Source organism: Chanos chanos, chromosome 3 (genome assembly GCF_902362185.1).
Source record: "Chanos chanos chromosome 3, fChaCha1.1, whole genome shotgun sequence".
NCBI classification, from domain to species: Eukaryota; Metazoa; Chordata; class Actinopteri; order Gonorynchiformes; family Chanidae; genus Chanos; species Chanos chanos.
In genome coordinates, this window is record NC_044497.1 from 30,649,696 (window position 1) to 30,659,134 (window position 9,439).

Here is a 9,439-nt window from a genome sequence, read left to right on the forward strand (position 1 = left end):
CCAGTATCCATTATAATCACATAGTGCAAACAGGTCCCCTATTCTTCCCTTATCCCACAACAGATATTAAAAAAAACCTGTAAATAATGTAAAAAGCTAAGTGAATATGTCAGTAAGCCAGCAAAATGGTCATGTGTAGTGACTTTTGAGAAAAGGAACAAAAAAAAGATCAGTTGCCAATGATCACAAACCCCAAGTTCATTACAGCTTCATTGTATTCATGCATTTGTATCTATCACATCTCTAATGTACCAGTGTATCAGTACCAGTATATTTTTGAACATTTGCTTTTCAACGGACATACTCACCTTTGTGCCGATCTAATTCATGATGTAGCTATTTCAGCATAAATATTTGTCTGTCAAAGCTGGTGCCCAGCTTTTGAAATGACTGATTTAAAAACAAAAAGTCCTTCCATACAGAATGAAAATATAGCTAAATTTCTAATTTATGATCTTAATTTATGACCGTCAGCCAAAATGTGTCATGGCAACATTTTTAAACATTTCTTTTAGGAGCAAAGGCACTAAACTATTATGCTGAGCATGTTTAATAAATCACGATGGAAATATTCTGCATTCCTTTATGGTGATCCCATTCATGTAAGTCCTTTACACTTTGAATAAATGAGGCACCTAAACTTGTACATTGAAGTCTTTTACAGAACTGAACACAAAAATCTCTGTGTTTTGTAGCAAACAGTGGTGACATCACTACTTTTATGGTATTCACCTGTGTTGGGCCACCACAGATCTGCTTCCAGTCAAAAAGAACAATGCCTGCCTCATTAAAAAGCATCTTCCAAGACTGTTACACTATTCACTTCATATGTGTTACCTGAGGGAATTCATACAAGTGCGGACGAAAAAGAAGTGAATAGCCTTTATTGTGACAGATACATGAAAAACCGAGTCTGGTTTCACAAACTATCCCACCATCATAAATCAAACCTGCCTAGGACTATAGCACAGGAGCTGTGGGTAACAACAGATAAGAGAGACCTATTGCAGAGGACCAGAAATATAGCTCTAATTAAAGAAATGTATTATATCTCACTGAAACATTTTGCACTCATTTTGTACAACAAAGCTTTGTATTTTTAAAAGGAAAGTACTCTTTATATGGTGGAGAGTGAACATTCAGAAGTTTGCAAAGCACTGTCATCACAAGACTCATCTACATCTAAAATGTGTAGTTACTTCATCTAAACAGAAGGCCTGTTTACCACTTCACATTTACATTGATATGCCGTAGAAAAAAAAATTAATGAATAATTGCACCGACTCCAAGGTAATCCACACACTTAGAAACCTCAGAATCAGGAAAAGAAAATACATAAAATATACTTTTCTTTTACCCTATCAGTCAAAATGATAAAAACCCTCATATTCAGTTCCTCAGTGATGTCTTTTGCCAGGAAGACTGATCACAAACCAGCCTCAGAATTCCTTCTCAGCTTCTACGTTTCTTTGGGATAAGAGGTGGAGGATCATGACTTGAAATCTGAACAGCTTTATCAGGCTGAGGAGAAAAATAAAGAGAATAAAAATCATGATTCCTTTTTGATTATTTACGTATGCTACACAATTATTATATTTGAATTATATCAGTACTGCACATCTCTGGTAAAACATCTGAATTTTGTCTGTTTTAATTAAAATGATTCCTTTTACGACTATTCACTTCAGCACTGTTGCTGAGATGGAATCAGATCCATACTTGTTGTAACTGGAAGATCCAGTTCTGGTAGTCCTCTGGGGAAATACATGATACCAGCCGAGGCTCCATTAATTCACCTGGAAAACATGGCATTGTATGAACATTCGCTCCACAAATGGAGTTGTTCACAACTCTAAACAGCAATGAATTCACATCAAGGGAAGGGTATCTTGCAGAACTTTGGGCATGTGCAATCAACTGGCCACACCTCCAATCAAGATTTCTTGACAAGACAGGTGCCTTTGATAAGAGTGAAATTCAAAATAAATAAATAAGACACCCTCACTCCACATTAAGATCAGATAGGACATCTAAATGTTCTAGAGGCAGGTTACATTAGTTATTTTATAGGGTAAGGGTAATTTTTAGACATTAGGCCCTGAACAAAATGCACCAGCAAACACTTCCAAACACTGTCCATAGACAGAGCAGCAAACAGTCCTCCAGGATAAGGCTGTCATATCTGGGCCTGCTTACATGTGCCATTCTGGATTCTCCAAATGCAAAGCTCACAACTTCTCAGGTAAGACCACAGATTGTTTTACTTAACTATCCCACCCACATTATCCATTTCTCAAAACAATCCCTTTGAGACTCATCAGCTGTTTTTCTTTTATTTCTTTCCATTCCCAGTTGTTAGACAAATTGACAACACTGGTAGAAGGACAAAGGAAGGATATCATAAAACCTGTTGCGGCCTGCTTGGCATCAAACAACTGCTTCATAAAGGTAGCATTAAGCTGTTCCATTTAGTTTAGCTTTTCTGGCATATTAGATAAAAAGATTATTAAATGATCAAGGTGGCTTGCCCATGGTCTTTCAGGTCCCAGATCTAGAGTGTTCAGAGACCAAAGAAGATATTTGGACACTTGATGGAAATCGAATCACAGCTAAGGTTCTGTGCCATGTGAGAAAGGTGCTTGTCTTATTTCCTGGGTTGTATGCTAAAATTAGAGGACAACCAGAAGCTAAGCTTTACCCTACAGTTTCATTTCCTGAGGCACAAAAACGCCTTACCACTGAGTTGAAATTACCAACATCAAGCTCTTCTGCATGTCACTGGACACAAGGATCACAGACATGTTCTAATACTGCAGGGAAATCTGCTGGTCGTTTCAGAAGTTCCTTCTCTGTTGAGTCTCTTCTGATATACAAACTTGTGCCTCACTTGTGCACCAAATCCAGTGCTACCGCAACAGCGTCTGGAGCTCCATCTGTTTTAAGAACATGTGACCTGGCCCATGAACCAAATAGACCTGTAAATCTTGACGCATCCAGTCTTCCTGAAGCAGCAACAACTCCCTTCAGAGTTGTCTGCAGAAGTAAACAGTCTGATATTTCCCTTGCCTCTGGCTGGTGTCCTGCCACTAGAACTGATACATCACAAAACCTAAACCTATTTGCATATCTGTGGGTTCCTCTTATCTGTATCCAAACACCAGTATATTCTCGAAATGTATAAGAACGTTAGTTTCAGAAGGTGCAGTTACGCATGTGGATTCAGGTTTTGTGTGTGTGTGTTTTAAATTTGAGGTTTCTATGGTTATTTGGGTGTGATGGTTTTTCACTTATCACTTTTTTGTAAACTGAACCCACTCTTTCCTTGTCATTGTGCACTCAATATTTAAATCACAAGTTTTTAATTAAACATTAACAAATCCTTCCAGTTCCAATGTCTTATTCTCCTCTGATCCTATGCTCAGTCTTGCCACAATGTTGCTGGTGTGTAACAGTTTTGACATGACAAAGCAAACAAATCTAAATTACTATAAATGGAATAGTTTACAATAAACCAGTGAAGTGACTTCTCTAAACCATACCTGTGAGTTCAAATTCTAGTCTACCAGGCAGGGCTGATTTTTCCAGGGCTTTGATGCTCTTCCTTGGCAGTCTACCCTGTGATATCAGAACAGAGTTTTGGAACATTGGGTTAAGTAGATTGATTGCAGTGCAACTTGAAAGCAGATTTAAAGCAGAAGTATTTTTCGGTAAATGATTTCATAGTAGAAACACTGAGGTTAACCTTGTTTTGTGTGTGTGTGTGTGAGATTCTGCAGATCAGTGGATCTGTGAAAAGCTCCATGTAACCATGTTACAGTTTGCTTGTTGATTAAAAATGGTCAATATCTAGGTGAAGGATAGCAACCAGTTTTGAAATGTCCTCTTTTGATCTGGGAGCGTATCCTGTACATTGTTTCCTATAGCTGTAAACTACATTTTAGACTGCAAATACAAATGGTGAGATGTTTCACAGTCATTTTTATCCATACCATTCATAAGGAATCATTTACACACAAGCTTCCTGAACCGCCTCCCAGGGGCTTGGCTCTGTGTGTTTTTAGGCCTCCTGCTCTAACATGCCTGCTTAAGCTAATCATAAGCTTCATAATTAGCTGATGGTTGAATCAGGCACATCAGAGCAGTGAGAGATCTCAAACATCAATGCTGTGGAGCATGATTGCACAACACTGGTCTATGAAATTTTTTGAGGTGTGTAACAATTCAGCGATTCAGATTGGTACACCAGGCCTACTATTTAGGATACAGATGTTGGTATTTATTATTATGACATGTTATCAAATTAATTTCCTTTTGCACTTTCTCTCACTCTCTTTCTCTCTCCCCATCTGTGCTTCTCTCTGCCTATCAGTCCCCAGACATGTCTTCCCAGTCCTCAAAGCAAAACACTTTTTCCCCCCAATTGTTGAGCTTGTCAAATGGAGAATGTAATGTCAAATGTCAAGTGACTGAGAACAAATTTATGATACACCAGCAAATATCTATAAATCCAAAGTGTGGCTTTGGGCTGACTGATTTTTTTTACTATTACTACATTTTTTCCCCCTCTCTCTCTCTTCTATAAATGGGTTGTTTTGATTTATGCCCAATAGATTTTTTTTTCTTGCAACTGGTGTCAAAATATAGCAGAATTAAAACTGAAATGTTTGCACTGTATTGAATTGCATCACATCGCATGGCGTTGTATGCCGTTGAAAGAGGGTTAAATCCTATTGCATTTAATTGCTCTCTGCTTAAAATGTACCTTTCATGTATCTGGTGTTGGTTACATATTGAGCTGTGAATCCTACCGGTCTCATAAGGAGAGGTACACACCTCTAAATTTCATTCAGATTTACACAAAAAAGAAACATTTCATGAATTCTGACCAGTTGCTATGAATTGTGCTGTGGGGACTAGTCAGAGCTGAAGGGCCATCTTTCTCCAGAAAAGCAGAATTTGTTGAACTGTTGTAGTTTTCTGCAAGATTTAACTCGCTGGTTTGGCCTTTAACATAAATAGGTGTCTGTAAAGACACCTTGTTATCTATTCACAGCTCCACCGCTTAATCTCTTGCAAATTATTATCTAGCTACATGACAGCAATGCCCCATTTTCTGTGTTCAAGATGAATTTCTTTTTCAAGGTCACAGCAAAAACAATGTGTCATTATAGACATTCAAGAATATTGCTAACATAAGAACATTTTTTTGTGTGTGTGTGTGTCTTGTAGCATGTAGTTAGCTATTTCAGAAGTAAACTTAATCTTGACTTACTATCATTTTGATTTAAGTTAAGGGCCATTTTGACTAACTGTGCATGGTTTTGATAATACTCGCTAGTTAGCATTAGAGATTATCAAATAACATTTCTTTTTTTGATCTTAAAAAAGCATTTGACCTGACTGACTACAAACAAGAACTGGAGAAATTTGCTCATTTTATTTTGGGTTGGACTGTGAAACAAAGACAGTTTTATTAAAAAAAAAAATAATAAATAAATAAATAAATAAATATATATATATATATATATTTTTTTTTTTTTTTTTACTGTCCTTGTCGCAATTGGAAAAATCAGTTACTGGAATCTCAATATTACAGTATATTCAAGAACGTTTGGTTTACAAAGCTTCTTGTACGCAGTTTATTGAATCTGGTTCAATCGCAAAGCAAGTCGACATTATTGTAGCCACAAAATTACAGTATATATGTACTTGAGTTGCTAAACCGACATTCTTTCCTAGTCAGATCAGCTTACCTCATATTTCACACGAATGCGTTGACAGTCCACAGACAGAATGAGGAGGTCCAGAGGAAAAAGCACTAGAAGACACTCCTGAGATCCCTGTAAGGGCCAAGTGAAGGATGATGGTTTATATAATATAACTCTCAGTGATGTATGTGTGGGAATTTGGCTGTAATGTAAGCCCAGCTGTGTAGCTGGCCAGTCTTTTACCTGTCTCTGTGCATTGCTAATGTGGACCACTGATATGTAAGTAGGCTGGCCCATGTGCTGGATTGGTGTACCTTCCCAGTGCATTATGGGAGCGCGCAATAAGTACCTCTTCAACTCTTCCTTTTTCCAGTTCTCATTACATGGCATCTGTGATGACGACCAAAATCAACAAAGACAATGTAAAAAAAAAAAAAGAAGATAAAAAGTGATTTGTTTATTTTTCATTTTATCATGAGTTTCTAGAAATATTTTCATATGCATTTCAGTGTTAGCCATCGTGTTAGCTCTTCTGTGCAAAGTTTTATTTATTGTACCAAGTATGAGAGTGCACTGTGTGAGGGGCTTAGCTGTTGTCTGAGGGACTTGTATCTCCTGTCCTCAATGTAGTCTAGCCAGATCTTCCTCTCAGCAGCACTGCCGCAGATGAAGATCTTTGAGTCCACCATAGGCCCTGATTTGGGGAGAGTGTAATGATCACCAAAAAACATCAATCATGCGAAACAGAAATCAAAGGTTAAGGATTCTTACAGCACTTGAGGTAACACTCACTTGTTGCTGTGTGGTTGTAATGACATAAACAATGAATTAAAAATCCATAAATATATTCATGTACTATGATTAGTAATTTATTGCTCTAAGTTTCACTATAACAACCTAATCTTGAGGCTAGCTTACCACTGATTTCAAACATGTGAGAAGAGCTGCTCTCCGGTTGAGAGATGACTCTCACCTCAATGGCTGAGAGAGGCAGAATGCCCTGGAGAGAGAGCCACAGTGCAGTGAGACACACTTGCACAAAGAGAGAAGTCAGCTAAATTTATCAAACTATTACAACATTAGCAGCTTTCAGAAACTCACCTCATAGATAAAGTCATGATTACAGTTGTCCAAGGCAAGAATTAATAAGTGAAAGGAGAACAGAACTAGATATCTCTCACTCATCACCTACAAACAGCACAAAAAAAGAAACCACCACGACCACCACCGTCAGCCACAATAAAGAAAGTATAGAGAAATTGAATATAGTATAGGGAAACTGAAATTCTATCTTGACTGATCATTGCACAAGCCATTACCTTTGTGTAACCATTGTGTAGTGATACAAGGGAAGAGTATATGATATCGCCATATGTGTGAGGTGCCTGCCCTTCCCAGTCTCGGATTGACTGCGTGTACAACCTGTGATGGAGCTGCTCTCTCGTCCAGCCCCACAGCTTCACCTTACACAGGAAGTAAACCTTGGTAAACCACATGCTGACTTCCTGTGCCTCCTTTCAGTGCCCATTCAGCATTGTTATGCTCACTTTCTAAAGCAGATCAGTGTTTACATTCCAGTGCTGTTGCTTTTGAATCATCTCTGCCACTGCTGTAGACTGGCTTTCTATGTCGGCACATTTAGTCAGATTAAAAAAAACTTTTTTACCAGGAAACACTGTGTGTGTGTGTGTGTGTGTATATGTGTATGTGCTAATCTCAGACTTCTCACAGTTATCAAAACATTTTCAAGCCTCGGACATACTTGTGAAGTACACTGCTGTACAGGCTCCTCTGAGGAAATATGGCTTTGTTCCTGCATGAAGAAAGATACAGAGATATGAGAATCTGAATATCTCAGATAACCTCAAATTAGATGTCAGCATTACACAATGGACTTCTTACTATGGACAAGTTTTGGAGAGCAGTATCTTATTTCATTTAAATCAGCATTATTATCATTATTATGGTAATTCAAGTACATTAGCAGAGCAGTAAATATGTATACAGTAAATGAGATTTCCATGTTTTCTCTGTATTAATCTCTCATCTCCCCATGGTCAACACCCTGTCTTCTTTTCTTGCCCCCCTCTCAACTATTGATCAGACTACCTCATGCTGAAGATGACGGCCTGGGGGGCTGTGATGAGCAGGTTCGTCTGGTCCATTCCTGGTGGAGATTTGCAGTCTGTTCTCCCCCAGACTCCACACCCTTAGAAACATGGATATAGCTCTTACTATCATGGTGCTCGTCTGGATTATGTCTCAGTGTGGGGTAATTGTCTCATAGCAACAGTTAATCAATCTCTGAAAACACAGCCTCACACTGAAATTTCATATCTACTTTTTCATGTGTACCTCAATACCAGAAGAGCCCCTTTTAAAGTACAGGCTTTGATTGTGGTGGAGTCAGCCCCTTATATGGGAAGGGTGCATTCTGTTGTCCTGTTCAATTTTTACCTCCTTTTCCACAGACTGCTCCCGCCTCTTTTCTCTGCCTGCCCAAGGAGCTTCCAGACATAAGCAGATTAATGTGAGTAGTGTATGAGGGGCCAACATACACCATCTGACCTGTCTTAATATGCTCTGTCTACACATTGACCCTATCGTCTATGTAGGTTATCTCGCAGTCATGTGTACACAGTTTGTTTTGGTTAAAAAGCCTTCCAAACAGGCCAAGTTTAATTCTGTCTTATTAATTAGCCGTGCTTGTGTTTGTGTGAGCATGTACGCTTGGACAGTGTGGACTTAAAACCCGTATGTTACTACTCTGTTGCAAGAGGCTGATCCTCCTGTTCTTGACTGTTAGTTTGAACACATGCAGACTGTGAGCCTCTGATTAGCTCCAACTTTAATCCTGCCTGGCTCTTAATGAGGGGGATAGAGGCACCCTGCCCTCTGTGTTGGACTAGACCGCTTTACTCCTTTAATTAGCTTCACCATATTAACGCTGCTTCATTTCATGCAAAAGAAACACTAATCAGATCTGTATCAGTGTATTTGTGACTCATTTAGGAAATATAAAATTAATTTTGGTTAACATGGTGACTAAATAAAAATGAGGTGTATTTATACCTACAGACGGTTCTAACAATAAGCTTTTGTGTACACGATCACTTCATTTCAATTCACTTTGTGTTAGGCATTCAACAGAACTATTTTCTGTCATATTCTCTATAATGTGTTAGCTCATCCTGAGATCTACCTTTGCATTTAGCTTTATGTGCTCACACCATATCAGTTAAGTTACAACTCATTACTCAATGGTAAATATAAAACAAACCATTTATACTCTGCCTCACACACTCCCTCTACCACTCAAAGAACTGTTTAAATAAAATCAGCGTACACGTATGCATTAATTTGTGTGAAGAGCTTTGGTGATCCTCACAGTGTACGAACAATAAGAACAAAGGAGTTGTTATCTGAGTTAGACAATGGAAAAATGCAGAATTTCTTGAAAGATTGTGATGCATTATCACAACTTTCCAAGACAGTCTCAAAGCAGGAAGTGTCTGTTTCGCTACCACGTTGCTCATTTTCAAACACAACAGTAAACGCCACAGACACCTTCTTTGATTTAAGTCTTTTGGTCAAAAATTGATCGAAACTTTGCCTTACCCTGTACCATCGATGTCCAGGAGCTCAATCTCATCTGGGCCCACCTCGTCAACCCCTGTGTGTCTCTGAGTCACGCTACAGCATCCCATGTCTTCAGGGCTTATTCTCCTGTC